Below are 13,882 nucleotides of genomic sequence, written 5' to 3' on the forward strand. Positions count from 1 at the left end.
TCAGATATTTTCTAAAAATATTGGGACTGATTTACTTCATTAAATCAGCATTACTCCAAACACTCTTTAAAGTGTTTTCGAGTCTTCAAAATGATTTTTAAAGGTTAGAGCGGATCCCAAAACTCATTTTTATATTTAAGATCTTCCTTTTAAAGGGGATTTAAATACTCGCTCAAAACCTGAGGGATCCGGCTCTGTGGTGTGTTTTATATTCGCAACGAGGTTGCTGTTTTGATAAATGAATTGATTACTTACCCAAGGTTCGGGAAGTAAGTCCATCTATTGAGTCGGCATAAGCAACATGGGCTCAGTGGGCGTCCATGATAGTGTAAGTGGCTCAGTGGGAGTCCATCAAATACATAAGTGGCTGAGTGGCAGTCCAGCATAAGGTCCTATTGCGACCAGGGTGATGACCAGTGGGGAATTCGTCCATCTACTAGTAGAAAAGGTTACTTATTGGTATCTTTGCCTGATCAGCAAGATATCAGGTTTATGCCAAAATTCTTTCTTTTCCAAATTTATTGGATATTGCAATTCTGTTCATACTTTACATGACAGAGGTTTTCAGGAAACGTATGTATATATATACGTGTATATATATATCGGGACTTAATGAGGTATATCATAACTTCATTTCCTTCAAAATATTTCAAAGATTGAATATATACAAGTCTTATCTTGTAGTCTCATCAGTGTGATAAACTTTTGAAACTAATTATAACTTGAACGGTGGTAGTTCAAGTAGTATTTGGAAAAGATATAAGTATATTGGAGTATCTGGCAACTTCATCTTTTAAACTTATATATAGTAAATGATTATCTTATGCATGACAAAGATTTTCAGAAAAACGTCGAGACAAGGTTAGATATATGAGATCACCTTGCAACGATATTTTTATACAGTTATAAACTGGAACTTTGTGTATATTATACATGGAAGAGGACTTCCAAGATTTTGAAAAGTATATATGTATATATACTGAATATTTTGCGACTTCATCGCATTAAGATATCAAACTTGGTTCATTCCTTTTGACCAAGACTTTCATGAGTACTATGAGAAGGCTCATATATTGTTAATCATTATATATGTTATTTTGGTGGGCTTGCTGCTCACCCTTGCTTTCTTCTTTCATCACACAATATCAGATAGACAAGATGAACAGGACCAAGCTCCCAAATCGCGAGCGGATAGGAAATATTCCGCAGTTTCCTATAGGCATTGATGTCGCTGTAGCTGAGGTAGGAACTACCAATAGGCTAGGCTTTCAACTTTTGATGTACCAGATTTATGTATATTTATGAATTGTAATAATGGCAAAGAAATGTAAATTTATTCAGAAACCTTTTCAAGGTGTATTGACATATAATTGTGGAATAAAACGACTTGTGATTATTTTTTTGGATGTTCATCTCTGAGACTATAACGTGTGGTGTGTGTGTTTATTGTGGGGTCACAGTACAGAGTATTTGATTTATTATTAAGATTGGGTGTTATTAAGGGAAATGGAACTCGTGACAACCCGGATCCCCGACCCCGGATTTGGGGGTGTTACATTGACCACTTGAGGACTAGCCCTGCTGGAAAACTCTTTAAGCCTCTCTCGAAGAACTTCATTCAATTCTGAGCTTCTTTTTACCTTGTTGAGAAGAACCCAAATCTCTGACAAAGAACGATTCTCAAACAGATGAAGTGACACCTTGAAAGATCCTTCACTCTGACAATATACAAAAATGCTCATCTCATTTAGGGATCTATCAAAAGCAGCTGTGATCCTTGAGACTTCAGTCTTGATAGCCTTCATGTACATGTCATTGTTAGGATTTGAGATTTCCAGCTTGTCAAAAAGATGTAGGAACTACCTATCATTGTTAGTGCTCAGTTGAGGCATATCAAGTACTCTCCTAGCTTCATCCCATTTTTCACCAATCTTCAGTCTGACATCTCTTCTCCTTTCTTGAGCCTTAATGTCATGAAGACGTTGCTTATGAAGAGTTTCTATTCTTTGAATGTCTTTCTTCATGTCAATGATCTGGGAGACCTTTTTGAGTTCAGCTTCTTTTCTTTTCATCTCTGATTGCTGCTGCTGAAACTCTTTCTCAAAGATAGGATCCACTGTAGCTTCCTCTTCCCATTCTCCAAAATCACTTTCCTCTTCAGCTTCAAATAAACCATCTTTATCTTCCGAGACTGGTTCAGTGGGAATGTCAAAAATATCAAAGTCATCCTGTTCTCCACTGTAGTAGACATCATCAGCCTTTCCTTTGTCTCCAGCAGAGGTATCTTTTTCTTTCCCCTTTCCACTACTCCCTTTCTTCTCCCCCTTAGTTGAGGGATCCTCTACGGACTTTCCCTTAGATCCTCCATGACCTCCATCACCTCCCGAGCCTGAGCCTCCACCAGACGGCCCTTCAAAGTAAGTCCTTTGTTCTTCATTGGGACAGTGAGAATTTTTGATCATGTAGTACAGGTGCTTCATCCCTTCATTCAGATGTTCCATACATGTCTCTATCTTCAGAAATCTGGAGGAATCCAGTGAATGATTCATTTCAACCAAATCTTCAAGAGAAGTCATCCTTGTATGTAGAGAGCAGAAGTTAGAAATGTCATCATATGATAAAGTTGGAGTTTCCTGAATGGAATTGAGCTTTGGTGTGACAGTGTTCTTGAGATCTGAGATATCATTTCTTATGAGTGCCAACTGATTGTTGACAGAGGTGGAAGAAGAAGACCGTTCAACCACTTGTGCTTTGAATGCTTGAGCCTCAGCTTGGCTTTTAGCAAGTTCTTGTTTTAGAGCAGCAATTTGAGCTAACAGGTTTTCAGTATCTGTGTCTGTGTGTGCTCTCACCTGAATTTCACTCGTGTTTGGTTCACTCACCTCACGTGCTTGTGTTTCTCTCAATATAATTGCTCGTGAGGAGTCTTCCTGTTGCTGTTCTTCTGTACCTGCAGTTAAAATCACCCTAGCCTCTTCAAGAGAGGTCAGTGGTGGTGCAATGGGAATTCGCGAGTCCCGATCCTCAGTCAAACCTATCATTTCATGTGAAATAGATGTCTGAATCGCTTCAGGGATAGATTGACCGAGTTGCCCTCCACTTTCTCCAGATAAATCTGCGAGTGGAGAATCCCGTGAGGGAGCCAGAGGTGTTTGATCTGGGAGGGGAGAAAATGACTCTATTAAAGGTGGCTGGGAGTCAGATTTTCCCTCAGAAGCATGTGACTGCTCTTCTGCCGTAACTATGGCAGGCACTGTAATAGACTCTATATGCACTCCTCGCTCTGTGTCCTGAGTATCATCTGTGGATATGTATGGTTCCATTGTGAGTAATGGAATTGTTCTTGACTCAGTACAAGATGCCATGGCCCTATGGCGAATTTCAATAGATTCATCCTGTTGAGAGAATGTCTCTAGTAACTGTTCATCGGCCATTTCAAAGTCCATGTCCTGTTGGGAGGACAAGGATGGGCTTTCAGATGCCTCAGTATAAGTTCTTCTTTTCTTTGGAGGAGGCAGAGCTGAGGGTTCACTCACATTTAACAATGCACTACTTCCTATTAATCTTCTGGGTAATATTTTAGACAGTGGGGGAGAGGTTGAGATAGGTTGTGACTCTGTGTTTGGCTCTATGACCTGGGATTGAAGCTGTGGTTCTACAACTTCATGGTCAGTCCTATCGACCACTGGGGGTCTTTCAACAGAAGTAGGAATGGAGTGAGAGTGAGGAATTACTACTTGTAATGGAAGAGCATCTGATGTTGGAGGAGCCTAGGTGGCTTGAACCACTGGAGGTTGAGGTTGCTGTTCATGACCGGGAAGATTGAAAATAGGTAAGGGAATATAAGTGGCCATGAAAGCAGATACAAGTACTGGAACTTGCATGAATTTGAAGGTTGTGTCTTGGCGGGTGTAAATCTTTTTGCTTACTGGAGGGGGTTCAGTTACTGCAGAGTTAGCAAAAAGGGCTTTGTGTTCAGGTGTGAGAAGATGATCTGCTATAAGCATGAGAAAACGAGCATAGTAACATGATACCCTACGATTTGTAGAATGATCACGTAAAGCAGAAGTGAGACGTCTCAAGAGAATGGGAAAAAGTAGTTTGCCAAAATTGATCCTTTGATTGAAAACAACCGCAAGACCAATATACTGCAGAGTGGAAGTGATGTTGTGAAAGTTGGATTTAGTGCAGTTGGCAAACACTTTAGAAAGTGTATCGAAGAAAATATCCCATTCAGACACCAAATTGGATTTAGAAAGTTTGGTTAAGTTGATCACCCCCTGATAGTGAATAGCATGGAAAAAGTTTGTGATATCATTTTCAGAGGGTATATTACAGAAATTGTCCAATGGAAAATTTAACGCTTGATTGACTACTGTTTCATCAACCACATACTGTGTGTTTGCCACGGTGAATGAAAAAGATTTTGAATCATCGGCCACAGTAGAGGTTGTGCAAATCAGTCTAAGCAGATCGACATTTAAAATCACATTTGATTTAATAGCAGAGCTAACAATCGAATGGTCATTTAAAAATCTAATCCAAGGCTTAAATTTTTCCACATCACATTTTTCCGGATTAAAATAACCAACCTGATTATGCGCGACAATTTGGAAATTGAGAGCCATTTAAAATAATAATAAGACACACACTTTCAGAATTTTAAGAATAATATTAAGAAAATTCGAATTAATTAAATTAATTTAATAATTCGAATTAAATTAATTATAATCAAAAAATTTAGACAGAAATGTATCTCGTTAAAATTCTTAACTCACAAACGCAGATTTGAAAAGCCAAAAGACACAAAACAGAAATTAAAATTTAAATCAAAAATACCCAAAATCAACAAACACAATGATTCAAAAAAATTTTGAAAAACAATTTTGGCAGCACTCCTGTATGTATATATATGTAAGTATATATCACAGGAGTGATGATTTAGATTGCTGAGTAAAAACTCGAGCAAAGGAGATCAAAGGCAGTTGAATTTGTTTTTGATCGAAGAGAGAGAAGAGAGAAAAAAAAACTGTTGAATTTTTTTTTTTGAAAAACTGTAGTGAATGAGTTATGAAACAAAATAAACACACAAAAAAAAGTTAAGTAGTATAACTGGTATGACAATCGGATTGTCATACCGATTGTCATACCGATTGTCACACCAGCTTAAAGACAGAAAATTAATTGAAATAAAATTAATAAACACTAAATATACATAACTGGTATGACAATCTGATAGTCATACCGATTGTCATACCAGTATAAAATAAACGGAAAATATTAATAAATAAGGATTATAACTGGCAAGACAATTGATAGTCATACCGATTGTCTTGTCAGTATAAAACTATACGGATAACAAAATAAAACACAATTATATACTGAAATGACTTTCAGCAAGACAATTTCAATTGTCTTGCCGATTGTCATTCTGGAAATAAAACAATTATAAGCAAAATTAGTATAACAGATTTATATATATATGTGTACTGAAATGATTTTCAGCAAGACAATTTTAATTGTCTTGCCGATTGTCATTCCAGTAGAAAGACAATTATATATTATTATAGAAAATATTTATAAAAACAAAGACAATATTTCAGAATTAATTATTTTTATTCCAAAAATAGATTTCTGTTGAATTTTAGCAAATAAAATTCATAGAAAAATATTTTTAGAGAAAATAAAATATTCTGAGATATTTGAAGTTAACAAGTCGAGTAAATAAAACAGATAAGATAATATAAATTACATAAAATTAATCAAGAAATATGATAAAATGATAAAATAAATTTGCAAATGAATTTTTCATTTATGAAAAATTCATTTGTAAATTCATTCAAGAGCAGATTTCAGATATTAACTAAATTAATCACTAAAACTATTCAACATGCCCAATTTACCAACTAATCTGGTAAATGTGGATTCATCAAGTGGTTTAGTAAAAATATCTGCTATTTGATCTTCTGTTGGAACAAAAAATAGTTCAACAGTACCATTCATGACGTGCTCTCTAATAAAATGATACCTGATGTCAATGTGCTTTGTCCTTGAGTGCTGCACAGGGTTGTTGGTGATGGCTATTGCACTTGTATTGCCACATAAAATAGGAATTTTGTTTAATACAGAGCCATAGTCTCGTAGCTGGTTCCTAATCCACAAGATCTGAGCACAGCAGCTTCCAGCAGCAATATATTCAGCCTCGGCCGTTGAGTTGGAAACTGTTTGCTGTTTCTTGCTGTACCATGAGACTAGCCTGCTTCCTAGGAATTGACAACTCCCTGAGGTGCTTTTCCTATCAACAACACTTCCTGCGTAATCGGAATCTGTATATCCAACAAGGTTAAAACCAGATTCTTTAGGGTACCAAATACCTAGATTTGGTGTTCCCTTAAGATATCTTAAGATTCGTTTAATAGCAACGAGATGAATATCTCTAGGATCCGCTTGGAACCTTGCACATAAGCATGTAGCATACATAATATCTGGTCTACTTGCAGTAAGATAGAGTAACGAGCCAATCATACCTCTGTAGCTTGTGACATCTACCTTAATGTAGTTTTCACATGGTCCAAGCTTGACAGCTGTAGTTGATGGAGTCCTTGCTGATGCATAATCCTCTAGATTGTACTTTTTGAGGAGTTCCTTGAGATACTTGGATTGACAAATAAATGTTCCATATAACCTTTGATTTACTTGTAATCCAAGAAAGAACTTCAGCTCTCCCATCATGCTCATTTCAAACTTGCTGTGCATTAACTTAGCAAATCTCTTACAGAGATTATCATTAGTAGACCCAAATATTATATCATCCACATAGACTTGGACTAATATAGTATCATTCTTATGTTTTTTAGAAAAGAGAGTTTTGTCTATGACACCTCTAATAAAGCTATTTTCAATAAGAAATTCAGAGAGAGTGTCATACCATTTTCTTGGAGACTGTTTGAGCCCATAGATAGCCTTGAAAAGAAAGAAGACAAAATCCAAATGATCTGGATCTTCAAAACCAGGAGGTTGCTCGACATATACCTCTTCATCCAGCTTTCCATTCAGAAAGGCGCTCTTGACATCCATTTGATAAACTTTAAAGTTTGAGAATGTTGCGAATGCCAGAAATATCCTGATGGCCTCAAGTCTAGCCACTCGAGCATAGGTTTCATCATAATCAATGCCTTCAGCTTGAGAATACCCTTTTGCTACCAGTCTTGCCTTGTTTCTTGTAACCACACCATCTTCATCTAGTTTATTCCTGAATACCCACCTAGTACCAACAGCTTTCTTGTGTGTAGGTCTAGGTACCAGTTTCCAGACTTGTTGACTTTCAAACTGATTGAGTTCATCTTGCATAGCAATCACCCAATCTGGATCAGTTAGTGCTTCTTCAATCTTCTTAGGTTCCATCTCAGAAAGAAATCCTGAGAACAGACACTCATTTTGAGTAGCACGTCTAGTTCTGACTCCAACGTCTGGATCACCAATAATCAACTCAAAAGGATGAGCTTTATTCCAGACAGTCTGTCTTGGAAGATTTGATCTTGATGATTCGCCTTGAAATTCATTTGGATGTTGTGTCCTACTAGATGATCCTTCAGCATCTCCCCCTGAGTTGTTGCCATGTTGACTTGAAGATTCTCCGTCAGTAGCAGTGGTATCTCCATTGTTGCCAAAGTTTCCATCACTATTACCTTGAGTATCATCATGATTAGCAGGTTCTTCACCAGCAACAACCTCAGGTTCTTGACCATGTTCTGATTCTGAATCTGACATATCATCAAACTTCAGTTTCTCAGAAGGATCTTCAGTTTGGATACTAGGGAGTTTAGTGTCATCAAATGTAACATTGACACTTTCAGTTACTTTGTGTTGATCAATGATATACACTCTGTATGATCTTCTTCCATATCCAACAAAAATACCCTCATATGCCTTTGCCTCGAATTTACCACGACGTTCATCTCCATCCTTGAGCACGAAGCATCTGGCACCAAATACATGAAAGTATTTGATAGAAGGTTTCTGTTCATTCAAAATCTCATAAGGAGTTTTCATGAAGTCTTTGTTGATTAGAGTTCGATTCTGAGTATAACATGCAGTATTGACAGCTTCAGCCCAAAAGTACATTGGAAGACCTGATTCACTTAACATCGTTCTTGCAGCTTCAATCAATGTACGATTCTTCCTTTCTACCACTCCATTTTGCTGAGGGGTTCTAGGAGCTGAAAATTGTCTGGTAATCCCTTTCTCTGTACAGAATCCATTGAGAAGTGAATTCTTGAATTATGTTCCATTATCTGACCTTATTGCTCTAACAGGGACGTTAGAATCTAACTCAATCATCTTGATATGATCAATCACAACTTGTGGTGTTTCATCCTTAGAGTGAAGAAATAAAACCCACGTATACTTGGAATAGTCATCAACTATCACAAGACAGTAACACTTCTTTGACATCGAAAGGACATTAACTGGTCCAAATAAATCCATGTGCAATAATTGCAGAACACCAGTTATGGAAGATGTGTCAGTGCCTCTGTGACTTGCTTTCTTTGACTTTCCTTTCTGGCAAGCCTCACATAGTCCTTCTGGAGAGAATTCCAGCTGAGGCAGACCTCTTACCAATTCTCTTTTTACAAGAGAATTCATTGTTTTGAAATTGAGATGAGAAAGTCTCTTGTGCCATAGCCAACTCTCATCTGACGATGCCTTTGCATAGAAGCAATTGACTTCAGGATTGCTTCCAGAGTTCATGTCAGCTACGAACAGATTTCCTTTCCGGATTCCCATTAAGGAGGGTTTTTCACTTTTCTTGTGCAGAATCTGACACTTCAGCTTGTCGAATAAAACATTGTAGCCGTTGTCACAAAACTGACTAATGCTAAGCAGATTGTGTTCAAGTCCTTGCACAACATACACATTTTCAATGATAACATTTCCAGCTAGCAAACAGCCATATCCCTCCGTTAAACCTTTGCTGTTATCTCCAAAGGTAACCACTGGGCCAGCTTTCTCAACCACATTTGATAGCAGGGCTCTATCTCCGGTCATATGTCTTGACGATCTGCTATCAAGAATCCACACTACCGGTTGTACCTGTTTAATGCCCTGCAATACAAATGGATTAGACCTTCTTCGGAACCCAAGCTTGGCTGGGTCCGACATACTTATAAAATTGGCCTTTATCAGGCAAAACAACATTCTTAATTTTAATATTCTCAACGTTCTCAATGACTGAACATTTGACCTTGTGAACAGCCTTGACAAATTTCTGTTTAGGCTTAGGCACAAATGTCTCCTTTCTAGCTTTAGGAGGACTAGCAGTCTTAGACCTATCATGCTTTCTATTATTCACATGCTGACGAGGAGAAGTCTTATCATTAGAAACATGCTTACCATTAAAATAAGCAAACATCAGATTAAAAGCACAAGACATACAATCAGGAACACCACATGCTTTATGAGAGGGATTAACAATAGGCAACTTATGCATGGTAGACATGGCATTTGTTTTATCCAACTCATGTGTGTCTGAGTTAGTCTCAGTTGCTTTCACAACCTTGACTGGAACTTTTGACACACTTGACTTGGAGACAGCTTTCTCATTAGCATTATCTTCAGCACGGATTTCTTCTTGAATAATAAATGAGGTCTCATCAAATGGTTCAGCAATTGATTCTTTATAGAGGGGTTCATCAACACCCTTAAGCACATGTGGTACTTCCCTACCTTTAGCACAGACATGAGGAGGGGAGTTTATGCCTAATTTTCCAATAGCAGCATTGCAATCATAACCTATACCAGATGTTTGATTAACAGCTTGCTTATTGTAAAACTCTTTGGACTTCGAACAAGAATTAAAGTAAGCTTTAACCTTAGCCTCAAGACCGGTGATCTTGTCTTTGAGAATAGTTTCAAGTTGTCTATAACAGTCAACTCTATTCTCTAGAAAAGATACTTGTTCTTTTAATTTATCTTGATTAATGTGCACAAGTCTTAATTCATTGACCTCTTTCTCAAGGTCTTTGATTTGTTGATTTAATAATTCATTATCACGAAGAGCACAATCTAAGGAACCTCCTAGATGATAAACTAATTCAGCATCAGTAAATTTTACCTCTTTTCTTGACGATGAGGTGTTTGCATCACTAGCCATGAGAGCAAGATTCCCAACTTCTTCATCTTCACTGTCAGTATCATCCCAGCTTCTTCCCTTTGCCAGGTAAGCCCTTTCAGATTTACTCTTTTGATTAGAATCGTAAGAGTTCTTCCTTGCTTGTTTTGGCTTCCTGCATTTTGTGGCAAAGTGTCCCAACTCATTGCAGTTGAAGCATCGAATGGTGCTTCGATCAACCATCCATGTTTTATACCCACCACTGCTGGTGTTAGAGGATGAAGATCCACCTTTCTGGAATCTGTTGTAGTTGGACTTGTACTTGAACTTGGGATTCCTTTTGAATCTGACATTTGAGAATCTCTTGACAATCAGGGCCATTGACTCATCCTCCAATTGCTCCAGTTCTTCCAAGGAATAAAAATCATCTCCTGATTGATTTGTAGTAGGAGGATCAAATTCTGCTACTATCACATTATCTTCAACCTTGGAAGACTGTACCATTCTTTCTGACTGTTGAGATTGTTGTTGATATTGTGGTTGTTGTTGTTGTTCATCAGCTACTAGAGCAGTAGACGTGCTGACCACTCTTCCTTTCCCGTAAACTTCCTTCTGCTGAATCTGCTCCAACTCATAAGTCTTTAACACACCATAGAGCCTTTCCAAAGAAATCTCACTCAGATCTCTTGCTTCTCTTATGGCAGTGATTCTATGTTCGAGATGAGTTGGCAGTGTTAAAAGGAACTTTTTGTTGACCTCCCTCATGGAATAGTATTTACCATTAATGTTCAGGTTGTTGATCAATGCATTATACCTCTCAAACACTTCAGTGATTCCTTTTCCTGGATTGGATTTAAAGTATTCATACTCAGAGGTTAGGATTTCTAGCTTGTTCTCCCTAACTTCCTCTGTGCCTTCATTAATAATCTCAATAGTTTCCCAGATATGTTTGGAATCTTTACAATTCATCACATGTCTATTCATCAAGGGATTAAGGGAATCTACTAAAATTAATTGAAGGCTAGCATCCAGGGAGGCTTCTTCTATTTCAGCAGGAGAGAAATCCTCGGGATCTTTCACATAAGTTCTCGCTTTGGTGATCACCACATCATTTTCTATTACCTCTGGTTCAATAACCATAGGAATTTTTGGACCCTTCTTTAACACTTGCAAATATTTGGGATTAGCAACTTGTAAAAATAGTAGCATCTTCTTCTTCCACATAACATAATTTTCTTTATCGAAAAGTGGAATTTTAACGGTTCCAACTTTTTGTGTAGTCATTATGAATTTTTTGAGTGAATAAAAAATTCAAGAAGTGAAAGAAACACAAAAGTCTAGGATCTAGATTTGTACGTTAATCAGAAGGCTCTGATACCAATTGTTAGGTCCCAATTTGTTTGTAGAAGGGGGGTTGAATGCAAACAATACCGTTTAATCGAATAAAATGCGGAATAAAAAGGTGAAACAAAATTCAAGTTAAATAAAACTTTTATTAAACTTGAAAGGTGTTACAACTACGGTATCGGTTACAAGGGATTAATCTCAAATCAATTATTACAAATCTAGAATAAATTCGACATGAACTTTTTCTATTTTTGCAATTAAAAGATCAAATGCTAAATGCGATTTGAGATTAAGTTCTAGGTATTTTAATCCGCTAGATTGATACACAAGAACAAGATAAATAATTCTAGTGGATTGGATTTAACTTTACAATCTAGAATTTTGATCTTGAATAAAGCAGATGAAAAATGAAATGTTGTGCCTTTGTTTTCTGCTGTGTTCTTGACTTGTGTGTTCTGTTGAATAATTGCATGAATGTCTTCTGCTGTGTTTTGTTGTTTAAGTAAACAAAACAATCCAGTTGAATCAGCAAGACTTTCGGCAAGACAATCAAATGAACTGGCATGACAATCCATTTGAACTGGTAGGACTTTCGGTGAGACTATCCTTTTGAACTAGCAAGACAATCCCAATAGCTAGCAAGACAATCAGAATGAACTAGCAAGACTTTCGGTATGACTATCAATTGTCATACCGATTGTCATAGTAGTTCAAATCAAATTGTCTTACTGAATTATTAATAGATTTTAATCTAATAACAATTCTGAAAATCTTTAATATTAATTCTAAATTAATTAATCAATTAATTCAATTAATCAATAAATTAATCTTTGCAGATATAATTTATTTTCTTAATTAAATTATTTGACTTAATTAATTAATAGAGAATTAATACTAATCTTGAGCAGCAACCATTCTTCTAAAAATCTTCTGAAAATTACTGTCAATTATGAATCAATTCCACCACTTCAATGTTGACACTCGATGTACTGTCTGGTTCATGAGTGACTAACTTCCGTGACGTTTCTTCAAGCCTTGACCTTGATACTCTTGATTTTCTTCAGACTAAATCCTTGTAATTAATTGATACCTTGACTAGATCTCTGTCACTTGATTAAATCCACAATCTTGATTTATATCACTGAGGCTTGACCAATTTCTTGAGCTTCTTCCAGTGAATTAAGTCTTCAAGTCTGTAGATGAATAATGTTTCTTAACCCTTTGACAAATGTTACTTTGTGAGATCTCTCTGACGATAGATCCACTATTTACTTATTACATTCTTATTTGAGTTGAGTTAAATCCTCGAATAAACGAATAGGCTATGACATATGCCTTTCACTTGTCATTTCTATTTATAGAAAAGTAGATCTTCCATTTCTGGCTTAGCATATCTTTAGCATCCCGTATTCACATTGATCTTCCTCTATCAGTTAATATTTACCATTGATCTTGCACATTCTTTAAGCTGCTTTTTGTAGACTTGTCAATCCAGCTGTTTGGATTGTTTGTTGGTTGTTTATCTTGGATATTGAACTGATCTGTAACTTTGTACTTTGAGATTGTACCTCGAGATCTCCAGTTTAGGTCTATAGGACACTTGACATCTCGATAAGTATATCGGCTTATCGAGATCTCTAGTACTCTATATTTAGTTTGGCTTGTAGAGGTCTTCAGTTCTCTATAAGAGAATTTAGGTTTGTCGAGATCTCTAGTCTTCACATCTGCACTTTGACTTATCGATAACTCTTAATTCTCTAGTGGCTTCTTGACTTGTCGATATCTCAGAGTTCTCTAGCAAAATTAACTTGTCGATATCTCAGAGTACTCTAGTGATCTTGTCAATATCTCTGAGTTCTCTAGTGAATTTTGACTTATCGATATCTCTGAGTTCTCTAGTGGAACTTGACTTATCGATAACTCAGAGTTCTCTAATGAATGTAGACTTGTCGATAACTCTGAGTTCTCTAGTGAAGAAATGACTTGTCGGTATCTCCAATCTTCAGTTCTTAAATTTGGCTTGTCGATATCTCTGAGTTCTCTAGTAGCTTTCCTGACTTCTCGATAAGCCATTTTGGAGTTCTCGAATGACTTCTCTATAACATTAAATCTGTGACTTGTAGAGATCTTGACTTAGAGTATTTTTCCTAAAACAGATTTATTCAACTCCAAACTTCTTCATAATTCTTCTGAGTCATGATCTTCTTGATCTTCTTCCAGATAGAATTCTTAGGCTTGACACTGTTTATAGAAAAAGGCTCCAATCTGCTCCTTTGACATTTTTACAGACTTTAAATGTTACAAGTACAAAGTACAAATTAAAATAACAATACAACTTACTTAGGGTTGACAAAATATCTTAGTCTTGTTAAAGTACAGACATGTCTTTTACAACATCATGTTTAGGCGCAAAAGTAGAAATTT

The sequence above is a fragment of the Apium graveolens genome, chromosome 1 (assembly GCF_009905375.1).
Source record: "Apium graveolens cultivar Ventura chromosome 1, ASM990537v1, whole genome shotgun sequence".
Taxonomy (NCBI): Eukaryota; Viridiplantae; Streptophyta; class Magnoliopsida; order Apiales; family Apiaceae; genus Apium; species Apium graveolens.